This window comes from Palaemon carinicauda, chromosome 7, assembly GCF_036898095.1.
Source record: "Palaemon carinicauda isolate YSFRI2023 chromosome 7, ASM3689809v2, whole genome shotgun sequence".
NCBI lineage: Eukaryota > Metazoa > Arthropoda > Malacostraca > Decapoda > Palaemonidae > Palaemon > Palaemon carinicauda.
In genome coordinates, this window is record NC_090731.1 from 8,207,968 (window position 1) to 8,219,905 (window position 11,938).

Sequence of the window (11,938 nt, forward strand, 5' to 3'; positions counted from 1 at the left end):
ATCCCAACAGTTGGCCTATACGTTTAATTCATGCATACTACTGTTGCGGCAGTACTGCTACAGTAGTATTACTACGCCAGCACTGATACCCCACCCACATCTATGTATTGTTCCGACATTCATAAAGTCTTTGTCATGTTTTTTCACTGTGCAATAAGCCATGGCCTCCTCAGAAATTAAGTTTAACATTAGATGATCGGTTATTTCATTAAGCTGACAAATTATGGCAACTGGGTATGTTATTGCCGACGTTGAAGCTAAAGATAAAATATGGTATCATTCCTTCATTGCATTATCATCTTTACTACGATTTGTTTTGCTACATGTAGTAAATATTTTAAAGGATAAATGAATTATGTTCACTTTACTTCTATAGATTCCCATTAGATGTACAAATAAAACTCCTAAAACTATTCATGATTTATTTACAAAATGCAGTCATGCCCAAAACATAGCCAGCACGTTCTTACGGCCTAAGAAGAAGAAAAAAAATTATATCGGATGATCCGTTGGTCTGATGGAGATTTTAGCACAAAAATCTTATTTTAACAAAAAAAGTTATATAAAGACTGTTTACATACAATCTCTCTCTCTCTCTCTCTCTCTCTCTCTCTCTCTCTCTCTCTCTCTCTCTCTCTCTTGGTGGCATAGTGAATAGCATAGTGAATAGTTAATGGAAATGTTCAAAAGCCTGAATGACATTACAAGTATTATAATCATGTCACGCTAAATACAAATCAGACCATAAACATTGGATTTAAACTAGAAACTGAATAATTACCTATTCAGGCTATAATAGATATGGCCAAGGGCCTTCTCGTGACTGTATAAAGTTACAAGTCGTAAGACAAATGCAGGTTTGCAACCACGGGGGCAATTCCAAATCCTGTTAGCCATTCTTGACTGTTATGGGTTTCAGAGCAGATGGAAGAAGGTGAATGGGTGTCTGGTGGATGGGCGGGGCAAAATTTTTTCCAAAGATGTTTACATTGCTTACGTAATGAATGTTTTCGACTCTTGGCTCGGTATCACTGGCCATGGCGTCGGCTGGATCATTTTTACTCTATAAAAATTAAAACCATCGGGTTTAGGTTATTGATAATGCTGACAAAATTTGTGTGAGGTTGTAAAATATACATATGTTAACTTTCAGCTACACCCGATGCTTTGATAAGGAGCAAAGTCCAAAAAACCGTGTTACAGAGGCCCTGAATCTCATAGTAGTTCATACAATTGTAAACATTAAGTGCAAAAATAGCTAGATGCCAGTACTTTACACGAGTGAGACATTAAGAACAGGATATTCGGTCTTGATTATCAATTGACAAAGTCATGATCAGTCATCCTAACTGGAGGACCAGACTTGCTAGCTTTATTAACCAGAAGAATTAGTGTGTAATAGGTCCAAGCAATTACCAGATTCCGTACGATTTGCTCACAACCCGATTCAGAAAAAAAAAAAACCTTAAACCATGGCTATCAGTAAAAGGAATATTTTACCATTTCTCCATTGTTATTTCAATTAATAAAAAGATAATTTAAACACTCCTTTTTGTTCTTGCAATTCGTAGGAGAAAAAAAATAAACTATTTCCTTTGCCGATTGAAATCAGCGTGAGAAACCAACTACTCCCCAAGGATATTGCAATCAGTGGGAGAGAATTAAAACACTATGGCGGTTGCAATCGGTAAGAAAATCAAACTACTTCTTCTGTTGACTGTAATCAGTAGAAACATAATTAAACCACTCCCTATGGTGACTGTAATCAGTAGAAACATAATTAAACCACTCCCTATGGTGATTGCAATCAGTTGGGGAGAGAATTAAATGATTATGGTGATTGCAATCAGTAGGAGAAACATGACTGAACCACTCCCTATGGAGATTGCAATCAGTAGTTTATACAGAATTAAACCACTCCCTATGAAGATTGCAATCAGTAAGAAAAAAATTAAACCACTCCGTATGGCGATTGCAATCAGTAGGGGATCGCAAAATTAAACCACTATATGATTATTGCAATCAGTAGGAGAAGGAATTAAACCATTATTTCCTTATGGCGATTGCAAACAGTAGAAAAAACGGAAACTACTCCCTAATGGTCATTTCAATAAAAACTACTCCCTCATTTCAATGAAAAAATACTCACTATGTTAATGTAATTATTAGGAGAACAGTCAAACCTCTCCCTAATGGTTTTTGCAATCAGTAGGAAAACAAAACAATTCCCTAATGATTATTGCAAGCAGTCAGAAACAATTAAAACTACTCCCTATGGTTATAGCAATCGGGAGTAACCGATTTAAACCTCTCCCTTATGATTATAGCAATAAGTAGGAGAAAATTAAACTACACCATGTGGTTATTGCAATCAATAAGAGAAACAAATAGTTTAGTTATAGCAATCAATAAAATAATCTGAAACAAACCATTACCTATGATGATTGCAGTCAGTAGGAGAAACAAACTACTCCCTGTGGTTATTGCAATCAGTAGGAGAGATTTAAACCACTCCCTTAAGTTATTGCAACCGTTATATCTATGGTTACTTCAATAAGTAGGGGAAAAAAAATCAAACTACTCCCTATTGTTATTGCAGTCAGTATCCCTATAGTTATTGCAATCAGTAGGAGAAACAAAAACAAACTACTCCCTAATGTTATTGTAGTCAGTATCCCTATAGTTATTGCAATCAGAAGGAGAAACAATTTCACCATTTCCTATGATTAACATTTAAATGAAAAAAGAACAAGAGATCTTACTATAAACTTGTGCTTTTGACATAATAGTGAGTGTGAGATAACAGACAGTATTTTCCTCCAAAGAAGACTAGATTTTAAAATATTCTACTAATTCTGTGGTTATTTACCCGTGTAGATCAACACCATCTATATATTAGAATTGCCGTAAGCCTAATTTTATCCCATGAGCCAACCCTTAATTATGATAAAATGTCATCTAATGATATGAGATGCATAAAACAAAGAGGGTATGCATTCTGAAAATTTTAGTGGATGAGGTACTCTGAAGAAAAAATATATTTCAACTGAATTTTCTAGTTGTCACTCATAATAATCCTTTTCGAGATTGCTAATAGCAAGTGAGATTTATAATTAGATTTAAATAGAAACCGGTATATTTTTCTAGTAATCTTAAAAGTTAAAACTTACAAACCCAATGAAATCTAGTCAATATTGGTATTAGAAATTTCATACAACTTTTCGCAATTATTGGCAATTACCCGATGATCTGGACATACTTTGGAACACGATAACTCAAATAATAGTTAATGAGGTTGAAAAACCTCGTATGAAGTCAAAGCTGAAAATATTAATTTGTATTCCTATAGTTTGTAAAAGAAAAACTACTGGCTATTAATATCATACGAGTATGTGCTAACATTTTCTTCTATTTGAGAATAAGAAAAGTAAACTACTCTTATAAGATTTTCATAACATTGACACTTGTAAATGAAATGGCTCTTATGCCTAGCTTAACTACACAAAATATAGTTCTGAAAAATTCGAGTGTCCTCCGAATCAAAAATAAAAATATGTAAGACTGTCGTACTTGCATATACCTCTGGAGAAAACCAGGAAAACTTAAGTTTGATTTTAATCATATTAAACTATTACTTGTACTGGTGATACTGAAGAATTAATTACAGCGAGAATCAAGTTTAAGCGATTCCTTGTCTATACCAAAAGGTCACGTTACTTTGACGACAAAATAAAAGGAATTTAAACAGATAAGTTACTCTTAATCATGCGAGAGTAAAATAGATTACTGTTAATGTAAATAAATCAAAGTTAATCACTTAGTTTGATTAGCTTGACAGTTTAACATGTAAATTTAACACCTATGTTTATGAATGCATGGATATTGATACTTTAATTTCGTATAGTTTTAACACCTACTTTTATATCTTCATGGGGGTATAAAAGGAGCAGACGTCCTGGTTTCACGTGAATGATACCAGAATGAATTTGTCTCTCATCTAGGTCTAGAAGTGGTACCTATACTCTCTAGACTAGTGGTTCTCTAAATCTATTTGGAATCTTTACCCCTGGCAGGTGCGATAAATCTCCATTACTCTTACGCCATTACTCCTCAGTTATGAGAAGCTACAATATAATCAATAGAAATTATTGGAATTCATATGTTGCATTTTATATGCAAGATATTAATTTTATCTTTTAATAAAATTCAGTGATACGATATAAAAAACCCTTTGACAAAAAAAAATAAAAAAAAATAAATAAAAAATTTTAATCTTTGATCCTGTTATAACAAATTTGAATTAAAAGTCTTATTTCTTTGTCAATAGAAATTAAAGAAGTGAAGGCAGTATTATTACTCGGAAACATGGTAAAGTTTGACCTTTTAATAAAATATCACTGAGAGGTCTGTAAAGGTAAATGCATATCGCATATAAGCATCAAATTCTTTCATCTGGTTATAGTGTTTGAAAGATTTGCCATGGCATATCTTTCATAATTTATGAAAATTAATAATTAAAATTTGCATAATTAGGATGCAAGTTTGTCTATTCACTTCTGTAACATTAATCAATTCCCTCATTAAAATATTATCCCCTCATTAAATCATTATTCCCTCATTAAATTATAATGCTTTATATATTTACTGTATTTTATCACACAGAGGAGCTATTCATTTAGCCCCCTGTTACCCCCTGAAACGGGTTTATTACCCTCACTGGGGTATTTATCCCAGTTCAAGAGCCACTGCTCAAGACCTTTACTTTAATAATTTATCGGCAAAACATTTTCAGAAATGTGGCGGAGGAAAAACATTCTTACATAAAAACTTTTACAAGTTAAAGAATAGTTGAACCTAGTTGAACCAAATTAAACAGGAGTTTTTAAAATCAGGCCACCAATTAAGTTATTTTGAGACCAATGTTTGACCATGATTACCCGTGGTAGGGGTTTGAAAGACAATACCACCGTACGTGTCATAGAGGGCAACAAAGGACAGCTTCTATCTTTCAGTGTTGCTTTTTTGCAAAAGACAAAGCTACTATGTGACATATCTGGAAATTGTTGCCTTATAGTTGGACTATTAAGTCAAAAGGCAAGGCCAATAGCAGCAGTTGATAACTGGCACTGTATCGTTAAAGTCTTCTGCCAAAAAATAAACCATGCCTAATTAACTGACCCCTTATTGTAGGGGTAATGGTGAAGAAGGTTAGTTCGACCATAAATAACTAATCAATGGGGTCTGACCTTCTCATGAACAAAAATCTGTAGTCCCACCTTAATCTAACAATTACGCAAAAGAGAAGATTCAGTCCGTGCTTAAATCAGGAATAATTTAATGTTTCCAAGCTACAAAGATAACAATATCTTACAAAATATTAACAAATCGGTACCGTAAAATTTCAACAATCTTAAGTCTATTAAATTGCTATTTCTATAAATTGTCCCATTAGACTAACTTCTGCCAAATAGGCCTATTCTCAGGAAAAGCGAGATTTCTTTAATAATTTCAGTGGGTAATTAAAGTTCCAATTCACTTATCACCAAACTAAATAGTTTACAACACTAATTCTGAAAAGAAAATACAGTAGTCACTCGAGCTAATAAAATGGGTTGAAGTTTTCATTTAACAAGGCTAATTACGCAATTATTTAGCAAATAACACCAAAGTACTTTTTAAAAAGAATAAACAATCTATACTCATGCATATGGTAAACCTTCATCCATTTAAACATTTTGATAATTCCGGTCGGTACAAAGTAAAGGATTGTTAATTCACAACATATAGATACTCGAACGAATATACGCAACGACCCTTCACGACCAGCTAGGTGTCATAACAACATCTTTAAAATAGAATAATATGAACCTTAAAAACCATTTTTTCTAACGTACCGAACATCGTACTCGAAATATTCTACATATACGATCTTACAAACAGCCTATATTACTTCTGAAAACAAAACTATTACAAACTGATAATGTGATAACACTTGAACCACCAATCAAGAACACATAATAGCTATGCATATTGATATTAAAAACCACCAACCTTTAAATATTCTTGATCATGGTAAACTTAACTAACAAGAAAACTTAATGACTTCAGAACAACCTATTACTTCCATATACTGACACGAATTTCCCAGAAAGCCAAGGAGAGCATAATTTTTATTCTAGAATCCTTTTGGAATAGATGCTGCCATCTGTTGAAAAAACTTGAAGGTTCGTACCAATCACCGCCCTAAACATATACAGGGTGACGTAAAAAATATCCCAAGTCACTGGCATTCTAAAGTGACGATTGTCACAACATCTGAACTAATCCTATTATCCATTGTATATCATTATTAAATCACAAAAACAAATAACGCCTGCTCACACAATTTGGTCAACATAATTATAGGTATTCAACTAAAATTAGACTAAGTACTAGATAACTATTTCTTGGAAAAAAATTAACATAATGCACATGTTATTTACAAAAAAAAAAAAAAAAAAAAAAAAAAGGTTATCGTATTTGGCTTTAATAAATTCTTGATAAACTTAAGTCTAATGAATTCAGAATGTATTCCAGACAGGCAATTCATCTCCATACATGGTGACATACTACTAAGGCTAAGGATACTCGCACTCAAGTGCAAGAGAATCAAAGTAAACATACCGACTGCCGAACACAGGGTGTTCCAAAATGACATTCCAACGAAGATATAGTAAAATGTTTTGACTTCTCACCTTTTCAAAAACCCAATCACCATCGTATACATAATTTCGAATTAATCTCCATTTAACACACCAACTAAACTTCCAATTGGTTTTAACTATAATCAGTAACTAAAAGCATGGTCTGTTTGAATATCTGATGTCAATTACCCACAGAACAGGGTGGTGCAAAAATTAGTAAAAATCATATTGTCGAGAGATAAATTTACCTAATCTGGAATAGAAATCTTATTTGAGAGGCCTTTGGTATTCCTACAAGTGTATTGAATACTATATTTGATGATTCTTAAAGATAAGCAAAATCAAATGCTCATCATTGGTGCATTCTGACAGGGCGATACAGAAGTTCTCTGTAGAAAGGAATCCTCACATAGAGCTTTTCCTGTCTCATATTAGACTTCTGAATATGAGGAATAGTTTGATATTCAAATCACGATACTTTGAAGTCACTCAAGTATCTTCTCGTCTATTACATTTGATAATTGCAATAATTGTACACAGTGTAAAACTGTGTTCCAAATTCCTTGCCTCTACGAAAATTCCTTAAATACAGGGTAACACAACATGAAAATTGGATATGGAATATTCAATAAAATTGACTTCTAATGCAAACCCGTCACTTTAAATATTAGTATGAATCAACATTAGTATTATGATACTATCTTGAATTTCTCAGATCATTCTTTGATATTAATTAATCTCCATATCTAGTCGGAAATGAATATACTAAATGCAAAACATAAGGTTTTAAGCTCCTTGGTCACTAAGAAAACCCACTGGGAATCAAAGAAAACGTACCAAGTACGTAGAGGTTGTCCCAAAAGAATATAATACATGGAGACTCGTTTAAATATAGGTGCTATTCACTAATACCTTTGTACAAATCCCCCTAAACCACTGTAATTGGTGTTTTATAAGAATTAGGTTCCATTAAAGAAATAGCTGAGCTTCGTTTTAAATATAACTGTAATTAATACAGTTCTAAAATGGGAATATTTGAAGATATGTACGGTCACCCCCACTCCCCCCCCCCCCAATACCAGGGTGATGCAAAAAACTAATTCATTTCAGCACGTTTGAAGTTATTCAGCAGTTTGCCTATAAAACTTATTATCGATATGAGAAAATAACATTATTCTATAACACAATCACATTAGAAAGGCTTCTGATATACCTGAAACAATATTTAGGATAAAGTTGGAGGAGTTTAAAACCATAAAATCCCCAATCACCTGGCACTTCAGTCTCCTTGGCGCCATCACACTACAGGGTGAAGCAGAAGTTATTCGTATATATGAAATTTGGCAGATAGCCCCTTATCGTTTCATAGCAGACCTACAAATTAGGGTAAAGCTTTAGTATTTATTATCGTGATATTGATAAGACAGCTGACGTCTTCCCTTCCATTAGATTTGGAAATTATAAATATTACTCAGTGTAAAAACATGTGCTCTGTGATCCTTGCAACTGCCAAATACTCTTCTCATACAGGGTACCACAGAATGAAAACGCCTAATACAGGGTACCCCAAAATGAAGACGGAAAATTCCTTTTTAGTATTCTACAAACCAATTTCTTTTTTAGATAAGAATAGCCTTCATATTGTAATGATATATTGGATTTCTAAATCATTTTTCAATATAAAAATATTAAGCCTTATTCATAACTAGAATTTACCATACAAAACGAAAAGTGCGGTATTTAGAGCACCTTGGCCATTCAAATAAAGCACTGGGTATACAGGGTGTCCTAAAAGTATATATCGGATGACGTTCATCAAAAAATATTAGCTTCTCAGCATGTCTTTATATTTGCACCCTGTAGAAATCCACCTAAACCACTGTGATATGTGTAATGTAAAAAATATTTCTAATTACCAAAATAGCTGACTTTCCTTTTGAATATAGCTCTAATTATTACAAAACTAAAAATGGTAACGTTTGAATACCTGACAAATTACCATCAAACAGGGAGATACAAAAAACTACACTAATGTAGCACAATTGTAGTTATCCGTCAATTACTCGATAAAAATCTGACTATCAATGAAAATATAACAATCTATATCATGATCGTATCTGAGAGGCTTCTGGTATTACAATTATCATACTTAGGATTTAACTGAAAGTATTTGTAAGTCTGAGTACTCAGTACTTTTGCATCCTTCGCACAACTGCATAACAGAGTGAAGCAGAAGTTATCTGTATAAAAGAATCATCATAAATAGCATTTTATAGGTTCGTATTAGACTAATGCATTAGAGTAAAACTTTAGCTTTTAATATCACGTCATTATGATGTGATTTGGTTGCTTCTCTTCTAATAAATTTTATAATTATAATAATTCTAGACAGTGTAAAAGTATGTGCTTTCCTTGCCTCTAAAACTATCTAGTACAGGATAACACAAAATGAAAATTTAAATGCATTAACATTGACTTCCACAGCAAACTGGTTACTTTAGAAATGAATACAATTCAACTTTCGTATTACATGCTACCTTAAATTTCTCAGCCGATTCTTAGATAGCAATTAATCTTTGATGGAAATTATCATACTATCTAGAATGGGAGGTGTTTTAACATCCGTGGCCATTCAAACAAAAGAGTGGAAAACATAGAAAACGTACCAAGTACGTACAGGGCCTAAAAGCATGTACCTGATGGTGTTCATTAAAATTTCTAGGCTTATCATGTTTTCATATTCAGGCTTTGCATATCTACCTAAACCACAGTCAAATGTGTAATATAAGAATTATTTTCAATTTCCAAAATATCTGAGTTTCTTTTAGAATATAACTGTAGTTATTACAGAACTAAAAATGCAATGTTTGAAGATATGCACAGTGGCCCAAAACCAGGTGATACAAAAACTACTCCATTGCAGCACGTTTATAGTTATTCATCAGTTGATCTATAAAAACTTATCATCATTCAAGAAAATAAGATATTTTATAACTCATTTATAATAGAAATGCTTCCGGTATACATGAAAGCATATACTAGATTTAACTGGAGGAAATTTAAACGCTTTACTTATCACTTGGTCGGCTACTCCAGTATCCTTGGTGCCACCAAATAACAGGGTGTCGCACAAGTTATATCTAGTAGGAAACCTCACAGATAGCATTTTATTGTTTTACAATAGTCTTATGAATTACAGCAAAACTTAAATATTTATTATTCTGATATTGTAAAATCAGTTGACTCTTCACTTCTATATAATTTGATTATTACAAAAATTTAACTCTGTGTAATTTGCATTTGCATTGGCCATCATAGAAAACATACCAAATGCGTACAGGGTGTTCTGGAAGTATATGCTTGATGATGTTAAAACCTATTGGTTTCTCATCATGTTTTTAAAATCAGGTTTTACAGAAATTTCCCTAAACCACTATCAAAGGTGTAATATATGAATTATTTTCAACTAACAAAATAGCCGAGCTTCCTCTTAAATATAGCTGTTATTGATAAGGAACTAAAATAAAACACTTGAAGATCTATAAGTTCTCCTGAAACAGGGTGACACAAAAATTACTATATTGAAATACGTTTGTTGTTATCCATCAGTTGGCCTATAAATACTTATTATCGATTGAGAAAATAAGAATATTTTAAAGCATAATCACAATGCAAAGGCTTCTATTTTTCTATTTTACCTGGAGCATATTTAGGATTTCACTGGAGGAATTTTAAACGCTTCACTAATCACTTGGTAGGCTACTTTCGTATCCTTGGTGCCACCAAATAACAGGGTGAAGCTGAAGTTACATTTACAATGAAACCACACAGATAACATTTTAGAGTTTCATAGTAGACTTATGAATTAGAGCTACGCTTTAGTTTTTAATAATTAAAAGTATGTGCTTTATTTTCCTTGCCTCAAAGAATTTTCTAATATAGCATAGCAATTAAAAAAGAAATTGAATTTATATATAAGAAATTCCACTGAAAATCAGTTACTTTAAATATGAATCCGAAGTAACTGTTGTATTATTTTTCTAACTTGAAGGTTTGATGTCATTCTTCAAAATCAATTTATTCTTATTTCTTCTGGAAACTAACAGACACTGATCCTTAGGGCTCCTTTGGCAATCAAATATCCCTCGCGCCACTTTCTGCAACAGAAGATGTAAACACAGGGTTAATTAAAATCTATTATCAAAATACTAATCTAAACATCACTAAGTAAAAAGAGATTGCTTCATGTAAGTTAAACAAAATAATGGATGAATGCAATTAGTATAACTCCAAATATTTTAGATTAATGTCTATTTTATTATATAGCCATATTTGACACAAAAGCCTAGTTCACAAAAGCAAAGTATTTTGTGACATTCTAGGTAACGTGAGCAGTGAAAGTCAAAATGCATAAAACTCAAAATGTTTACTATAACACTTATTAATGACACCCTTTTTACCATAAGGTATAAAATAGCTCTAAAAAACATCCATATGACTATGAAAATAATAAGTTAAAATTAACTGAGGTTTTCTACGCTATTAAGAAAAAACACCCCAAAATAAGACCATTAAGTAAGAGGTTGTGCCAAACTCATCACATCATATATTTGGCAAGTGAAGGATAAATAACGATGTTAATATGGCCTTTAGTATTAAAGATTGAAAATTGTGGAAATATTATTTTCAAAATATGTAAGACTCGTAGAAACAATTAAAGCTAAAGAAGTCTACAATTGACACATTATTATGTAACTACTGCCTCATTATTTACGGAGTGTGATCACAATCCATATTTTCCTAACATACCAGAAAAATTTATTGTGGATAGCTAAGTGAAATAACTTATAAACGGCAAATGTCTATTTCTATTAGATATGGAACTATAAGAGAAACTCCTAGAGTGCCTTATGTGGATGAGATCATGATGAGGGATAGATGGAGATGGTTTGGGCTTGCTCTTCGCACTCCCCAAGAGAGATTAGTTCACCAAACATTTAATTGGGCCCCTGAAGGCACTAAAAGATTTGGAAGGCCCAGGCCTACATGACTGAGGACTGTGAAGCGTGAAGTAGATGATGAGTGGAGAAGTCTCCATTTAAAATCTCCAGATAGAGACGACTGGCAAAATCTAACTGAGACCCTTTGCGTCAATAGGTGTAGGAGAATATGTTGAGTGTTTATATAATCATATCACATTCACTTCGTTCATAATTTAATTAGTCCCACGTAGGAGGCTGCTAATAGACCGATTC

At 32.6% G+C, this 11,938-nt stretch overlaps 1 protein-coding gene and 1 long non-coding RNA gene across 3 annotated transcripts in view; both read right to left on the reverse strand.

The window, feature by feature from the left end:
- LOC137643823 (tigger transposable element-derived protein 1-like) overlaps nt 1-6,108 on the reverse strand; it is a 37,689-nt gene extending 31,581 nt beyond the window's left edge. Inside the window, exon 1 of one of the 2 annotated variants that reach the window (XR_011045080.1) lies at nt 6,052-6,108. The gene's annotated coding sequence lies outside the window, so the exon portion shown is untranslated. The remainder of the gene's footprint in view (nt 1-6,051) is intronic. The other variant, XR_011045079.1, reaches the window with a different exon arrangement.
- Nucleotides 6,109-9,596: 3,488 nt separating this feature from the next.
- Nucleotides 9,597-11,938, reverse strand: part of LOC137643459 (uncharacterized) — a 52,195-nt gene continuing 49,853 nt past the window's right edge. The window contains exon 2 of the long non-coding RNA XR_011044950.1: nt 9,597-10,840. This is a non-coding gene — a long non-coding RNA (uncharacterized lncRNA). The remainder of the gene's footprint in view (nt 10,841-11,938) is intronic.